Raw genomic sequence first — 18932 nt, forward strand, 5'->3', positions numbered from 1 at the left:
TAAAGCTCAACATTCAGAAAACTAAGATCAAGGAATCTGGTCCCATCACTTCATGGCAAATAGATGGGGAAACAGTGGGAACCGTGGCTGACTTTATGTTGGAGGGCTCCAAAATCACTGCAGATGGTGACTACAGCCATGAAATTAAAAGACACTTACTCCTTGGAAGGAAAGTTATGACCATCCTAGACAGCATTTTAAAAAGTAGAGACATTACTTTGCCAACAAAGGTCCATCTAGTCAAGGCTATGGTTTTTCCAGTGGTCTTGTATGGATGTGAGAGTTGGACTATAAAGAAAGCTGAGAGCTGAAAAATTGATTTTTTTGAACTGTGGTGTTGGAGAAGACTCTCAAGAGTCCCTTGGACTGCAAGGAGATCCAAACAGTCCATCCTAAAGGAGATCAGTCCTGGGTATTCATTGGAAGGACTGATGTAGAAGCTGAAACTCCAATACTTCGGCCACCTGATGTGAAGAGCTGACTCATTGGAAAAGACCCTGATCCTGGGAAAGATTGAAGGCAGGAGGAGAAGGGGACAACAGAGGATGAGATGGTTGGATGGCATCACCAACTCGATGGACATGAGTTTGAGTAAACTCTGGGAGTTGGCGATGGACAAGGAGGCCTGGCATGCTGCAGTTCATGGGGTTGCAAAGAGTCAGACATGACTGAGTGACTGAATTGAAATCAAAATTGAACCTAGGCTAAAGGAGCAGTCCCTTTCCAAGCAAGCTAGGTTTTTGGTAGAAGGTAAAGAGGACATGATTAAGCTATATGATAGTTCTTAGAGCTTCTGCTTAAAAATAGTACATGTCACTTCTACTTATATTTCATTGGACAGGGAAGGTCATGTGGTCAAGCCTGACATCAGTAGAATATGGATATGAGCTTCTTTACCCATAGGAGTGGGAAACAAATAACTAGAATGCTAGCACAGTTCACCACAGTGAGTGGATATATTTTATAAATTTGAAAGATGCCAAACTGTTATCTCTAAACATACTAGAAATTTAAATTCATAAAATATATATGAGTGTCTCCACCATTCCCTCACTGATACATTTTGATATCAGACCGTTGGTCATCTGAAAGGTGAAATGTATTTTAAAGTAAGCTTAATAAGAATTTCTCTTATTCTGAATGAAGTTCAGACTGTGTTCATATCATATTCAAGTATGTTTTATCATTGAAATATTTGAGTGTCTTCTTTCATTAACAGTCTTATCCTTTTATTTGGATACTATATTCTATTAATTCAGCCTATGATTTCTATTGTTATCAAGTCAATTTGTGCCTTTTGAGATCCAGATTTTTTCCCACATACTGACAGTAGATAAATCTGTTCCTTACAGCTGATAAGCTGTGTCTCCACTGTTTGGTGTTTTTATAACAGATTTTTTGAAATAAAGCATGAACATACTTTTTATATCTTTCTTTTGAATATCAGTTTATTGTGTTTAGTTAAATACTCAAACCTCTTCTGATCCTTTTTGCATATTTAAAATAATTTTTCTTATTAAAAATAATTCATATTGAAAATACAGGAAAAAAAATAAAACTAACTCTTATGCTTATTATTCTTAGACAGCCATTTATTTTGAATATCTGTTACATTTCATTTTAGTCAGATCACCTGGAATAGAGTCATCTGGGAATTTGATAAATAAGCTTCCCAAGGCTTTATTTATATCATCAAAATAATTAATAGTACCAGACAGATTTCCAGCTTTCCCTCTTGGCATCTTCTCATTTGGCAATTATCAAACAAATGGATAGTGATTAAAATCCACTATGTGCTTCCTACAAAGTTTTCATACCATGGTAGGGTGCCTTTTTCCTTGGATTTTTGGGGAGTATTAAAATTGTAAATATGGGCTTAAAGTGGCAAAAACAAAAAATGGGGAATACTAAATTATTTGGACTAACTCTGGGGCAGAAATTTTTTTTTCTAGAAACAAAAGAGAAAGTCAGACAACAATCCACTGTGTAAAGTCAAGGACCCCAGATAGAATAGATCATTCACCAACAAGAGTCTAAAAGGTCCAGAAATGAGAATCAAGGTTGGCAGCGGAGAATTTTTGGATTTAGAGCTTTGTCAAGGAAAGATCAAACCAACATTGCTTGGGAACAGAGAAAATTCAAAATGTGGTCAATTTCCTTGAATATTTAACTTGCTCTTATAGGTCTGGAAGGCAATATCTGGGCACACAGGAAGTCAGGACTGTTTTAAAAGTTCATTTTATCAAAATCACTTGCCTGCCTTCTGTGTGTTCTAGTCCTTAGATCTAACAGGTACTTCATAAGGAGGTTTACATTTATTGTTCCAAACAAACAAAAAAATTTTTTGAAAAGTGATAATGTGGTGTTCTAGAATGGGACCTGGAAAAGTTCCTAGTTGTCCATCAATTTCTAATAATATTTAACAATTTTAGTGAAGCTCATGAAATCTCAGTAGAAGAAACTTCAAAAGTTATATACTGGTGCCTGAATACCAAACATCTGATATTCAGAATCCAATAAAAAAAACTTTTACATAAAGAAATTCATGCAGTTAAATCCAAAAAAAGAGAGAAATGATTAAAGGAGTCTTTCTGATCCCTAAAGTTAGTCATTTTTGCCTGCCATCTTGATCTTCTCTTTCTCAATTGCTCAGTTGCAAATTCTATGAATAAGTGGCTCGGGTTAAATGCAGCCTATCCATGCAATTTGTTTTCTGTCATGACCTGTGACATTGAAAACTATTTTCTTTATATTTATCTCTAGACTAGTTGTCTTATAATTTTGACAAATGCCCTATGCTTGTCCTTATAAGTAAAAAACATGTGGCAGTTTTTCTAATGAGACTTTCTATTTGTATCATCTTCACAGTTCAGAGGATTATGGTGACAAGTGATTGACAGAATAGAAATAGAGTATATAAAATGTTTATTTCACAAATATAACCATTGATGAGGTCTTAAACTAGGCTGTGAATGGGGATAGAAAAGAAGACATCATGGAATTGAAAAAAAGAAAAGTTGACAAGATTTGGGGATTGATTGGCTTTGAAGGATGGGGGAAGATGTAAGGAAGGGGAGGATTTAATTATGATTAAGGTTTTAAGTAAGGTGAAAGAATTGAAATAATAATTACTTTTTGCTTGTTTTCTGGAAGTAGTCAGAACTTTGAAAGATGATTAAAATGCCTTCATAAACATTATTGTCATGACATGAAAATCTCATACCTAAGGAAACTGGATTTCAAAATTACCATGCTAGTCTTATGAAAATAATGTGAAAAGAAATCCAACTGTTAACTTCTAATAAAAATATATTGTACTTGCTGTATAGTTATGTTGACAACTAGAGGAAATTATTCATTCAGTTTTCTCTCTACATTTTTAAACAAAGGACCATCCCTTAATAAAGAAGTGGCGAACTAGCTTGTTTAGCAAATCTGGCCCACTTCCTGCTTTTGAAAAGTTTGCAAGCTAAAAATGATTTTTAAGCTATTGAAAACATCAAAGGAAAAATAATATTTTATGACATGTGAGGATTATACAAACTTTCCATTTTAGTGTTTATAATTAAAGTTTTATTGGTACACAGCCATATCCTTTCCATGGTTGCTTTCATTTACAATGGTCGAGTTTAGTAGCTTTAACAGAGACCAGATGGCCTACAAAACCTAAAATATTTATTACTTGACCCTTTAAAGAAAACATTTGCCCACCCTTGTCTTAATATAAGCTATATATCTAAAGATAAGTTAGGAAAGAATAACATAATTTGAAAGCATAACTAGAAAAAAACAGTCGTTTAATTTTAGCAATATTTTCGGCTGACCTATTCACTCAATAAATATTTGTGAAGAACATACTATATGTCAATTGCTATCTGAAATGCTAAGGACACACATTAATTTAAACATTAAACAGATTTAAACATTAGTCCACTTCTTACTATATTGAAGCTCTCTGAAAATGAGTCTTCCTTTTGACTATTCCTGGCAAGAAGATGGAAAGGATAGACTGCAGTTAGAACAGACAGCTTCTCCTGAAGACTTAGTAGACTTTGCCAGAATTACTCTTGGTGAAACAAGAAGGAAGATGAATAGTGAATAAAGTGAATATACACATGGTTTTGAATTTGCACATGTTAACAACAGGTAGAAGTTTTCTTATTCTTAGTGCTATTCTAGTATCTATTTAATTTTTATTTCTACTCCTTTAAATAACTCCTGCCCCCAATTCCTCCCAGCATCAGGGTCTTTTCCAACGAGTCAGCTCTTCCCATGAGGTGGCCAAAGTATTGGAGTTTCAGTTTTAGCATCAGTCCTTCCAGTGAACACTCAGGACTGATTTCCTTTAGGATGGACTGGTTGGATCTTCTTGCAGTCCAAGCGACTCTCAAGAGTCTTCTCCAACACCACAGTTTAAAAGCATCAATTCTTCAGCACTCAGCCTTCTTCACAGTCCAACTCTCACATCCATACATGACCACAGGAAAAACCATAGTCTTGACTAGATGGACCTTTGTTGGCAAAGTATTGTCTCTGCTTTTGAATATGCTATCTAGGTTGGTCATAACTTTCCTTCCAAGGATTAAGCGTCTTGTAATTTCATGGCTGCAGTAACCATGTGCAGTGATTTTGGAGCCCTCAAAAATAAAGTCTGACACTGTTTCCCCATCTATTTGCCATGAAGTGATGGGACCAGATGCCATGATCTTCTTTTTCTGAATGTTGAGCTTTAAGCCAACTTTTTCACTCTCTTCTTTCACTTTCAAGAAGCTCTTTAGTTCCTCTTCACTTTCTGCCATAAGGGTGGTGTCGTCTGCATGTCTGAGGTTATTGATATTTACTTAAGTAAAGCAAAAATGTAACCCATAAATATGTTTGGATAATGTACATTTATTAGAAATGGGGAAGCATATTACATCACAGACTTCATAAATATTTCTTTTAAACACCTCTTTTCCCCTAAATATCCTCACTAGTTCTCACTTTTAAAAAAATTGTCAATATGTAAGAAGGCACTAATTGGCTTGTTTATCAATTTCTTACTATAGACTATTTTATGGATCAAGTATAGATATATGTGTGTTTCTTTACAAAATATTGTAATTATTATACTGTTTAAAAAAACTTGAAGTTTCAATGGTGGTAGTTTAAGTTTTACAATTACATATAATTATATATAATATGTACTATATTTTTTATATATTACAAAGTTTTATTGAAATAGAAATATAATGCTCAAACTTTCAGTTAAGCAGGGATAGACTGTCCATATATATTTACTTCTTTTCTTTCCAAAACTAGAAAATAACAGTAAAGAAATTCTAAAATGTAAATTCAAAAAGATAGAAAGGATAAAACAAAGCAGATTAGGAATAGCCTTTTGCAATGTGGAATGTATCAATACCAGTATAAATGATAATTTGGGATTTAGAAGGCCCAAATATGGTGAAAGCTAATCAAGCAGTGGGGAAATCCAAGAAACAATCTAATAGTACATCAGAATTCATAAAAGGCTGAGAAATGACAATGGCATAAATATCAGATGAGGTAAAGGCATGAGTAAAGCAAATGGAAACTTGATAAATTTTCTGTCTGAGAAGCATTTGGAAGTACAAATCCCACCCAACACCTCAGTGGAAGACTGGAGGAGGCTTATTCTCTGGTGACAATAAAATGGAAAGTTCTTGATTGCCTCAGGAAGCCAAGTACTAGAGTGGGAAGAGTACTATTCTCAAAACAGAAGTATATATGTAAATTGAAACTGACCAGCTATCTTTCCCCATTCAATTTCCAGGAGACTGGCAGCCAGATTTAGAACTTTAGGCAAAACTATTCTCTAAATAATGACCAGAGCTAAAGAAAAGATCCTGCTATTTCCAATAAAAGATTATAACCAGGTCACTACAGTAAGGCTAAATTCAACAAACTTATAGCTTCTAAACAATTTTTTGTAACCACTTAATACATTAATAAACATTAAAGAATCAATAGACTCTTCATTCAAGCATGTAACGAATGATAGACTCAAAAGACAGAAATGTACAAACAGCAGAAAAAGCATTAAAAGTAACATTATGTAAGAATGGGTAAGTTCAAATATATATGTACTAATAATCATAGAAGAATAAAAAGTGGCACTGCATTCATGAAACAAATAAGGAAATATATATGTATATAAATGTGTGGAATATATATATACATATGCTTCCTGTTTGTATCTTGCATATATTTATATAGTAATACATTTTATATAATAATTTATATATAATGTGTTTGTTCAGAGAATAAGAAAACCATTTAAAGATTAAAAATATAATAACAGAAAAAGAAGAACTCAGTGCAACATTGAGAAAATCAAAGAAATCTCCCAGAGAGTAGAGCAAAGCAGCAAAAAGATGAGAGTTAAATGAAAAAAAATTAGAAAATTAATGATCCAGTCCAAAAGGAATAACAGCTCAATAATAAAAATTCCATGAAGAAAGAACAGAGGAATCAGAGCTTAGGAAATCATTACATAAACAATCAAGAAAATTTATCTGAACTAAAAGACATGAATTCAAAGGCTGAAAGTGTCTATCAAGTGCCCATTGAGTAGATATACTGGATTTATTCCACAGCACATCAGTGTGGAAATTCAGACTCACAATAAAGCTTCCAGAAAGATGAAAATAAGTCACAAATAAGGGATTAGAAAACTGGATAGTTTGGGACTTCTCAAGAGCAGTGCTGGAAACCGAAAGATAATGAAAATATAATTTCAGAACTCTGAAGTAAAAGGATATTGATTTTCTATTTATAGACAAACTAGCAATTCAAAGACAAAGATAGACATTTTCAGATGTTGTAGGTCTCCCTAAAATGAAGAAGTAACCAAGAAAAAGAAAGATAGGGAATCCAGAAAATGGGATTTTCCTTCCTTTAAGAAAAAGGCAAAGATTATCTCCAGGATGAAGATGATGAAATATAACAGGAATGTAGCAAATCATTGGTCAGAAAGAGCAAGAATAGAACAGCCTAGAAGTTTCCAAGAAAATTATCTTTAAAAAAATAAAAATGATAGAATATCTGATATAACTGGGAGAGTTTGGGCATTTTTCAGTGATTAGTACATATAAAGTAAAGCCAAAAAAATAAAACAAAAAGTCACTTAAAGAAATGAAAAATAGTCATGGTTTATACACAGCTTCTCTGTGACTAGTTCTTGCATAAACATAATAATGTTCTCTGAAAATTTTTAGTCAAAATTATACAATAATTTTAGTGGGAGAATAGAGGACATGGGAAGTATGTGTTTTTACTGCTGGGGCCTAGTGAGTTAAAGAAAGTTCAATCCTTCTTTTCCATTGTAGGAAATCAATAAATACTATCTGAAAGGGAAAGATCAAGAAATAACAATATTTTTACTTTACTTACACAAGTGGAGGAACATTATCAAAAATAACAGCTAGTTAGAAAGCTTAAACAGTTAAGAAAAGGTTGCCTGTGAAAAAATGGAAATGGTAGGAAGTTTGGAGTATAGCTGTTTTTCTTATTAAGAATTACAGAGTCGTTTGACTCTTAAAGGTGTGAAAAATAACTTTGACAATCATAAAAATCAAATGTAGGAAAATGTTTACACTGAAATGTGCTGATATTTAACAATTAGAAACAGAGTCATCGACTTTTGATAGAAATCTCATATTGCAGCTTCTCTTAAAATATCTATTCACATGCAACTTATTGTTGTTGGGCCATTAATTTTAAAAGTATAGCTTGGTGCTGTTATTACTATCATTATTACTAAGTCATAGTATTTAAATTCAGGATGGCATATGTCCATTCACCTAAAATTGTGTGATTGCCTATTAACTACTTAGGTATGGGACATAGGCTATCCCTCCCATAACAAATGTTAAACTGATATAAAATTGAACAAAAATCTGAACACAGAGTGATATATAGATGCCACTCTCACCTATAATCTGTAATTACAGATGTTTATTGAAATGACCTTGTTGAAATTACTGAATGCTAGAGCTCATTTGAAAACATGGACATTGAGGCCCAAGAGGAAAAGTGGCTTGCCTGTGGCCTCATACCTGGAGGAAATGGCAAATACGAGAAACAGGACTCGTGTGCTGCAGTCCATGGCGTGGCAAAGAGTCAGACACAATTGAGGGAATGAACAACAATGACAAAAACTTTTTTTTCAGAATATCTGATAACAAAGGGTAGTGTTTACGATATGAAATGGTATATTGTAACTTTACTTTCTTAGATTCCTTGCAAAATGGCTTTGCATCACTTAGGAATTTTTGACTGTAAACAGAAACGGATGCCGGCTAGCCTAAGCAAAGGCAGGTGTGAGATTCTAAGGATGCGTTGTGGAGATGAGGAGACCATTGACTGGACTAGAATTAGCCTGGAAGAGCCAGGAAAACTTCAGAGGACTAAGAAACCAAATGTAGGCCTGGACTAGACAAGAGAACAGTCTGATGAGGCCACCACCACTGTGAAGAGGAAACTCTAACTCATTCTTTTCTTTTTGCATTGCGTGCTGAAGATTCGAGTTTCTCTCAGTACGGTTCAATTGGCTGAGCTTCGGCCATTTGCTCTCCTCTTGGTTGGCTAAATGGTGAGAGGAAGGACTGGCATTTCTTTGGTAAATTACCAGTGAATGCAACTTCTTTGCCACCAAACTGCATGGCTGGGAAAAGCAAGTAGGAAATGAGGGCTATGAAAAATGCCAAAAAGTAGCAAATACCTATTTTATCCTTTGTGTTAAACGTGTCTGAGCTATTGAGTTTGCTCAGTGGTCTGCTGATAAAAGTGTGCTTCCTTGTCAGAGAATAACTGATTTAGAATGCTACATTCTGGGCAAACTGATACTGAAAACCTTTCAAGGTGACATAAGTTCTGGCAAGCCAAACTTGCTTTCTTTTTGTTAGTAAAACTTCTGGCTCGAATTAAAGGTAGTGTATCTATGCAGACATAGAAAAATGGGGTATTTACCCAGCGGTCTATGTGGTGATGCTTAAAGATACGCCTTTGGGTATGGTTCAGCATGTACGTGTGTTACAGGACTAGATAAGGCCAGAGCAGCTTGAAAATTCTTTAAGTATATTGACACCAAGATAATAAGCTTGACCTGCTTTAAAAGGCTGTCATTTCCTGTTGGTCTCTTAAATTCATTGTTTTTTTTTTTTACAGTGTTTGTTTTATTGTTTCTCATTTCATGGTAAAATAACAGAGCAGTAAGTCATTTCCTTAGTCAGAAAAAAGAAATGATGATTTTGAGAATTTTATGAGTTGCAATGCTTGGGGGAAGAGCAGGAAGATATATGCTAGAGGGAGGGGAGGAAGGGGAAGAAATGACAAGAACAGACAAGGCTTTTGCTTCAACTTTTCTACACCAGTAGCTTGTACAACACTCTGTTTTAATAGTTCTGTGATTTTTTTTTTTCCCCTGTACTTTTAATTCCAGCAAGGAATTTACTGAAACAGCAAATTATCTTTTCTACAGACTTGAGTGTCAGAAAGCTCAGTGAAGTGTGTAGAAATAATAAAGCAAGTGAAGGGGAAAAAAAAGAAACCGATAATGAGGTGAGAAGAAAATATTTTTGAATGAGATTTAAAATCAAGAGAGAAACATGTGAACTAGATCTTCAAATAGACCAGGAGCAATGGAAGTCATTTAGGAAACCTGCAGATAAAGATTTTAAACGTTTTATAGAAGTGAGCAAAGTGTCAATGAGTCTCCTCAAGTTGGGTAAACATTGTTTGAAGCCAAAGCTTCTGGTGAGGTGAGAAAACATAATTCCATAGTCACTTATTGCTCATTTATCTGTACTGGTTGAGGGTGGCTGGCTTTTTTCCTATTGCATACAACATCAGCACATTCTGAGGTCACCTACAAAGTTATGTGTGCCTCAGATTTATCTTAGTCTTTGATCTGATGAGAGTTTAGTGATGTAAAGGGCTTTAAAACACAGTGCATTCTTATATTGGCTAGACCATAAATATCTTTTGAAAATAATTACAGTGAGCATATATTTTACAAAGGCTAAAGCACGTAATTATAAATAAAATACAACGTTACTCAAATGTAGGTTGCAAATACCAAGATTAGCTTAAGTTTAGGATTTACAGCAGTAGGACAGAATGTAACTCAGGAGAACTCAGGTAAAAATACTATCATAAAATGTAGCTGTTCCTAAATTTGTTATTAAGTTTTATATGGTCAACAAAAATATATATATACATATGGTTTAATGGGCCAAACATTTCCATAACAATAATGGAAAAGTTCTATCCTCCCTGACTCGGGCATTTCTCACAACTCTAAGGTCCCTTTTAGTACTCACTTACAAATGGCAACCCACTCCAGCACCTTTGCCCGGAAAATCCCATGGACAGAGGAGCCAGTAGGCTACAGCCCATGAGGTCGCAAAAAGTCGGACACGACTGAGTGACTTCACTCACTCACTCACTCACTTACGTATATTTACCTCCATATTGTCACATAACATTGTTACATTGTTAGCATTAAGAAAAAATTTAAGCATCAGTTTATTAATTTCCCACTATGGGAAATGTGGAATCGGTGTTTTTTCACGTTCTAACTCTCATTGCTGTAAAAATTTACCCATACTCAAGACTTAAACAGTATTACTTAGATCAGTATTCAGGGTTCACATAATTATGTTTTTGTAAATGTTGACAGTACTGTATTTTATGCTAGAATTATGTTTGCTTTCTTGAACAACCCTCTTGCTGTTCAGTATCTGTCTGTATAGTCACTCAGTCATGTCCAACTTTTTGTGACTCTGTCCTTGGAATTTTTCAGGCAAGAATACTAGAATGTGTTGCTATTTCCTCCTCCAAGGTATCTTCCCAACCAGGGATCAAATCCACATCTGTGTCTCCTACATTCCAGGCAGATTCTTTACCTGCTGAGCCATCAGGATGTTAAATGTGCATGTTAAGTTACTTCAGTTTTATCTGACTCTTTGCAACCCCATGGACTGTAGCCTATCAGGTTCCTCTGTCCAAGGGATTATCCAGGCAAGAATACTGGAGTGCATTGCCATTCCCTTCTTCAGGAGATCTTCCCTACCCAGGAATGGAGTCTGTGTCTCTTATGTCTTCTTCGTTGACAGGCAGGTTCTTTTACCACTAGTGCCACCTGGAACTATTTTTTATTGACTTGGTTTTCTATGCCCTCACTTTCCCTAAATTGTTCCAGATTCGTTAAGATTGTATCAGGCTCTTGGATACAACTCTTCAGAGGCTGCTGATCTTTCAAACTGGATCAGTTATGCTGTATGCTTTAGAAATGCCATCGTCCCAAGATCTACGTTCAATTTAAACCTAGAGAAATTCCATTCTCTTTCCTGAATTGAAGCTCCCATTCTCTACATCTCATGCTTTCCTTTTTCTTGATTTACTCTCTCATCAGGGTGAAGTAACTTTACCAGGGGCTTTGTGAGAAAGACAGTATGAGAAATAAATAGTTAAGGAGGTTGCACATCTGAAAAATAGCTATAGTCTACCCTCATATTTGACTGGTAGTTTCACTGGCATGGTGTTAATCGATTCAAAATACTTTGCTTTCCTCTATATTTCAAAGGCATTTCTCTAGCTTTAATGTAACTTTGTGACATTAAAGTCCTTTCTAATTTCTGATCATAGAAACTTTTAAAATCTTTTTCTTACCCCTTTAGTCCTGAAATTTTACAGTTAAATGCCTTTGCATCTACTGATTTTCATCTGTTGTGCTGGGTCTAATCTAAGACTTCATATCCTTCTTTTATGGGAAAATTTTTTGTTTTATTAGTGATTTTCTACTTTCTAGTTTTTCTATTCTTTCTGAGTTTCCTCTTAGTCACATATTGAATCTTCTAAAATGGTCCTCTGATTCTCTATTTATTTAAAAAATTTTTGGTGTTGTAGGTGTTAGGTAAAAGACCAGGACACCAAGAAAAGTGTCTAACAGGCTTTTTAATGGCTTAGCGCTATTGGGCAGGGTTCCTGGACCCAAACAAGGCAGGTCGAGGAAGTCCACGCGGGGACCATGTTGGAGGCAGCTTATACGCGTTCGTTACGAGGGATGGTCAGGTTAATGGACAGGGGTTCGGATAGGTCACCAGGCCGAGACGTCGCGGGCTGATAGGTCCTTCTACGTGGCTGGGGTGGGGCGGCTTTAGCTGGCAAAGTGTGCTGTCATTGGTCCCCAGGATCTGGGAGGCTCCTTCCGTTAGAGACTTCCCCCACCGGCAGGAGGGAGAGGAGGGGCGGCCCATCATGGCCCCAGGGTCCGGCCTTAACATTTTGACCCTTTCGATAGGATAAGGGGCGCCTTTATCGCTTCTGGCTACTTCCTGCTGAACTGGGGCGTTGCTGGGGCTGAGCATCGTGGTCGGATCCCGGTGACCTTTAGGGGGCCTCAAGGTCTCTGGACGGGAGTTTGGAGTATGTGGCCACCATCGACATCTGTCCAGTAGCCCTCTGGGTCAGCTCCCTGACCCTCCGGAGGATGATCTGAAAAACACAGGTCTTATCGACAGGATGTGGAACAAGGCTGCGAGGGGTCCGAGAAGTGGGAGAAGCCATTTTGCCCAAGGCTACTTTCACCATCCCGAGAAATCGAAACCGTCTGACTCAGCCTGTCCAAGTCTGATGCTCTCTCTCAGCTAATGTAAGGCAGGACCCCGGGGCCATGATGGGCTGCCCCTTCTCTCCCCTGCCGGTGGAAGGAGCCTCCCAGATCCCGGAGACCAATGACAGCACACTTCGCCAGCTAAAGCTGCCCCACCCCAGCCATGTAGAAGGACCTATTAGCCCGAGACGCCTTGGCCTGGTGACCTATCCGAATCCCCATCCATTAACCTGACCATCCCTCGCAACAAACAGTATATAAGCCACCTCCAACACGGTCCGGGCTCAGACTTCCTCGACCTGCTTCGTTCGGGTCCAGGAACCCTGCCCAATAGCGCTAAGCCAGTAAAAAGCCTGTGAGACATTTTTTTTTGGTGTCCTGGTCTTTTAACTAACAGTAGGGTCCTGGGGAAAAAATGTGTTTTGTTTTGCTCTACTTTCTGGAAGAATTTCTTTTATTTTCAAAACTTTTTCTCAAGGTTCTATTTCTATTTTTAATTTTTAAGAGCAACTATTCTGTTTATTTTATATAGAACTTTATTGTCCTTTATGGATGCAATATTTTTCTTAACTGCAAGCATAGTAGTAAAATGTAAAAGTTTCCTTCAATCTGTATAATATCTTCTTCCTCCACATTGCTTGTTCATTTTTTTTTTTCTCTATTCATATCATAAGAGATTGATTTAAAGATCTTTGGGAAATACACAATGATAGTGATTTTCTGTTGTAGACTGTGCTGTATGAAGATCTAGCTGTACTGCTTTATTGAGAGACTCTAAATTTTAGTATTTTAGATCTTTCTCTTGGTGTGTCAAAAATTTACAGAAAATAATATTTCAGATATATGTTTCCCTGCCGATATTCTGAAAACTGAATGAGAGAAGAGGGTTAAGAGGTTCTCTACATTCCTTATATAAACATTGACTCCTCCTAACCCATAACTTGCTCTCAACTATAGCTGCTCATCTCCTATAGAAAGACCTTTCGTTTCACACTTTGCAGAGAAAAAACCCTACAGTCTTCTCTCTTGGTCAGTGTAGTTACTTCACCACAGACTGGGTGGCTTAAAAAACAGAAAGTTATTTTATTCCAACTTAGGAAGCTGAAAGTTCAAGCTCAAGGTGCCAGTAAGGTTGGTTTCTCCTGAGACCTATCTCCCTACCTGCAGACAGCTGGCTGTGCAGTATGTTGTTAAGTGGCCTGTCCTCTGAGAATACACTCCGGATCTCTCCTCCTCTTTTTGTGAGGCTGCTAGTCCTACCCTATGACCTCATTATTAGGGCTTCCCAGGTGGCACTAGTGGTAAAGAACCTTCCTGCCAACACAGGAGATGTAAGAGACTCGGGTTCAAACCTTGGGTCAGGATGATCCCCTGAAGCAGGGCATGGCAACCCTCTCCAGTAATCTTGTCTGGAGAATCCCATGGACAGAGGAGCCTAGTAGTCTACATAGGGTCACAAAGAATCAGACACAAATGAAGCCATTGAGCATGGATGTATGCACTATATGTTGTAAAATATTTTATTTCATTTTTCAGTGTACCATTGAAATGTAGAGCCCAGAACAAAATATAATCCCACCGTATGATATGACAAGCACAGAGAAAGACTTCCCAAATCTACAGCTTTCTTGGAAACTAAATTTTGATTAACTCACTCCAGGATTATATTTACTTCTTAACTACTGTATCTCGATATTGACTTTTAGGGGAATTAAAACTTTTAGGTCTTTTTGACATCCCCATTAATCATTTAAATTGACATACAGGTCTTTCATTTATTCCTGTCAAAACATATCTCACTGATTTTCACCCATTTTTTAAATCTAGTTAACTAATTTCAAATATTGACTCTGCCATTCATTATTTTAGCTATTCCTCTAAATTTTGAAACTTTTTAAAAATTTAATACAAATGGATAACAATTTGTTGAAATAAGATATTGCCATAGGGCAAAGTAGTGTCATCACCATCAAATTCATTTCATTGTATATTTAACATATATATGTGTATATATATAAAGTAAATTTTGCTGAGTTTTTATTATGTATCAGATCCATATAACGTCTTTTTATACATTACTTTGTTACATTTTCATGGTAATGCGGATACTCCTAATATCCCCGTTTTATGCATACAGAGTCTGAGGACCAAAGAAGCTAAGTTAAAACTCAGGTAGTCTTACTCCATAATTGGTACTTTTCTACTAAGATGAATTGCTTCTTCCTAAGGGAATGTTAAAAAATATTTATTTCTAAAGGAAAATCTTTTTTCATTTAATTTCAAAAGAAGGGGTTAGGACACAGTGAAAAGAAGTACAGTCATAAATTGTGAGAATTTGATTTGACTTGAACTTTTAAAGCAGTTCAACTCTGAGAATTATATGTATACACTGATAGTGAGCATGACCTTAAGGGTAAGGTATTATGACTATGAAAAAGCTAAAGGAAAACAGGAGACAGCCATAGATTAAGTAACTGAGGAAGGAAAACTGCCTAACCACTGAAGTCATTTTGTCTAATTTACTGGCATTTAGTGTCAGAGTACTGTAAAAAGGAAAAATTTTTTCCCTCTACCTATCTTAAGTTCGCTGGCTGGGGCCTTGGAAATTAGGCTAACAAAAGACAGATTAGCAAGAGAAAAACAAGTTTACTAACACGTTCATCCCGCATATACATGGGAACATTCAGAGAAGAGTAACTGAAAGCATGGTTAGAACTTGGACTTCTATAGCAGCTTCAAAAAAGAAGTAACAAGGCAAAGGAAAAATACTTTGATCTTCTAGTGACTAGCAAACTGTGGGAAGGCAAACATATGGGGAAATTAATGATGGATTAGGGCTAGTTTTAACGTTTGTTAGGTAGATTTCTTTGATTCCCTTTCTGAGCTGATAGGGGTCTAGGGTTGACTTGTGATTAACTTCTGTCTTGGCTGGCTTGGGGGTAAAACACAATTATTCTGCTTAGCTGTGGCATGCAGGATCCAGTTCCCTGACCAGAAATTGAACCCGGGCCCCCTGCACTGAGGGCATGAAATCTTAACCCCTGGACCACAAAGGAAGTCCCTGCATACTCTGTTATCCTTTAATATAAATGGATGTCAGGCTCAGGAAGGCATAATTAACTTTATTTCCCATATAGAGTTCTAAAAATGTGTGTGTAAAGGAGCTGTGTAAAAATGTGTGAAATGTGTGAAAAATGTGTGTAAATGTGTGAAAAATGTGTGTAGATAAAACACTGAAAATGTACAAAAGCTGATGGGAAGTGGGGAACTTAATGCCAAGAGCTCTTAAAGAAGAATGCTTACCAAAAATCAGTGGCCTTGGATTCTTTCACCTCCCATCAGGGCATCTAAAAGTGCCTCTAGAGAACAGAGAATAATGAGATGGGAAACCATATTGTCTTTGGCTGTCACCAATGGCTGAGAAAGTTAATGGCAATTAATATGAGCACCAAATGTTGGCCAATGAACAAGAATAGTCCTGTCTACAACTGTCAACGACTCCTGTCTACCATTGTTTACTATAACCTAAGACTTCTGGGAAACCATCTCTTAAAGAGTGAATTTAATTTTAAGGCTATAGTCCACATTTTGTGAAAGAGTATAACACCAACAATAATTTGTTTTAAAGAGATTCTTCTCCTTTTCTACTATCATGATTGAAGCAGTGGGGAAAATTGCTTAAACTGTAAAATGAGAGCTAAATACTCTGGCTCTTATTCGTAATTATCTACTAACATAGAGTATGACCTTGGGCTAGTTATTTACTCTTGTTTTTTCAAGTGTAAAAATGAAAATAAAGCTAATGTCATTGCTAATATATTAACAATGGTGAAGCATATTTGAAAATGTAATGTCATATTTCAGTGTATAACTTCAAATAATCCATGTGCCACCCAGTTGCAACAATGCTCCACAGTCACTAAGGATCCATAACAATTATTAAATGTTATGTATTAAACATCATGAGCCCTCCCACCTCATAAAAATGTTTCTGACTTATAAACCTGAGAGTTATGCCTATGGAGCAAGTCAGTAAATTGAGAATAAATGATGTAATTGCCTAATATGTGTTCCACAGTCCTCATTTTTAGCCTGAAGGAGGAATGAGCTTTTAAACTTTTCCATAACAATGTTCTTTTTCAGAGTTAATGATCTACAGATATATTTGGTCATAAAAATAAGACCAATTGATTTCAAAACAACTCAAGCCTCAATTAACAGGATTCAAGCTCCCCCAAGGCTTTGTCAAGGTCTCTATTTTATTAAAGCATGCCAGGACTGTCAGAATTCAGGGAGCAAATGCTCAAATTGAGACAAATGTGTTTATTTGGTAGTGATTCACACTTGTGCAAAGTACCAGTTCCTAAACCAAGATTTTTTTCCTTTGTATTAAAATTTAAATTAAAATATATGATTTTCAAGTATAAACATTTGCATATAAAATTTCATATACCAAGAGCTTTCTGACCCTCCAGATTTTGTAAAGTGGACCTATGCCTAAAGAGCCAGACTTCTCATGTTCATTACAGAGTTTCAGAGCCTGTTTCTCTAGGCTTTTCTTTTATGACTGAACAACCCTTATATATGATCAGATATAAAAGGATCAGTGATCGTTCTTCCTTGAAATCCCAGTGGGCCTTCAAGTGTCATCTCTCACCAAACTTAAACCTATATCCTTGCTAGGCATTGTCAGACAAAGGCCAAGTTCCAACTCAGCTGGAACTCTGTATACGGTACTGCAGTCCTAGACCTCATGCTCACCTCACAGAGCAGCAATTTTTAATTGAGTCATGGACAATTTTGAAAATTTACTAAATTTACTGGGTATTCTAGAACATACTTCCAGAAAGATACACATATGTGTGTATGCATATATATATATATATATATATATATATATATAACTCACCAAAGTTAACCCATGGATCTAAGTGAGGAAAATATATCTCGGGAATTTTCGGGTCTCCTCTATTGTAATGCTCTGCTTGGGACCTAGAGTCCATTATGGACATAAATAATATTCCCTGACAGATAGTAATTAAATGTCTCATCATCCCTCACTCCTCCAACATGTACTGTTGGTTCTCATTATTCATAGTTGTTTTGCCCTAGAAGTCACCAGAAACATCGAATTAGCAAACACTGAACCATTGCTCCTAGGGAAAATCCAAATTATGTTCCTATGAACTTCTGGACACAATAGTTTTATCAACCAATCAATACATAATTTTGTTTCATCTGTGTTTCTATTTAAAGACATCTTATTTACTATATACTGTTTGATCACTTAAATTGAAATTGAACTTACAGTCAACTGTCTAATTCATAATCTATACAAAACTTCTCTATCACAGGTATTTTCTCCACAGCCCTCTCACTTATAGGAACACTAGACAGCACTTCTGCACTACTCACAGGGGCTATTTTAAACAGTGAAGTTACAAAAAAAAAAGGGGGGGGGCAGAAAAATGACCACTAAATAGACTAAGGAAAGAATACTTGTGAACAGTCTGAGAGCTGAAATAAGAATGCAAAGCATGGCCTGAGTGACCTGAGCTGGGGATGTGAGCTGTGGTCTACTCAAATTTTTCATAGTTCTGCGCATGAATACAAATGACTATGAAATCACCATGAATGCTGATTTTGAAGTTGCAAGAAGTTTGTAGCAAGTTGGCAGATTGGCAAATACAGAATCCACAGTTAATGAGAACTGACTATATACCTCCCTGCTAGCTTGTTACTCCCCATTTCCTGAAGGTATCTAAACAGCCCACTCCCTAATGTCAATATCCTTAATTTCCAAGTTTTGAATCCTACAGTGTACAGATTCAAAGTTTATATTTTACAAATGGTCTTTTAATATGCCACCAAATTTAATTCAGTTTGACCCCTACTTTAGTGAGCACTGGCTTCCCTTATGGCTCAGCTGGTAAAGAATCCACCTACAATGTGGGAGACCTGGGTTCGATCCCTGGGTTGGGAAGATCCCCTGGAGAAGGGAACAGCTACCCACTCCAGTATTCTGGCCTGGAGAATTCCATGGACTGTATAATCTATGGGACTGCAAAGAGTCGGACATGACTGAGTAACTTTCACTTCCTTCACTTCCTTCTTTCCTCAGTGAGCACTATAACCTAGAAGAATCCGGTCCTGTTCCCTTTAAATCCTAACGCTTGACACCATTCATACAATCTATTTATTAGTGTGTAAATCAGAGTTCATTTCTCTAGTACCAAAGTTTTTGTATACTTTTATAGAAAAATGATAATATCAATTATACAGAAATTCTTTAAAA

The sequence above is a fragment of the Oryx dammah genome, unplaced genomic scaffold (genome assembly GCF_014754425.2).
Source record: "Oryx dammah isolate SB20612 unplaced genomic scaffold, SCBI_Odam_1.1 HiC_scaffold_2, whole genome shotgun sequence".
Lineage (NCBI taxonomy): Eukaryota > Metazoa > Chordata > Mammalia > Artiodactyla > Bovidae > Oryx > Oryx dammah.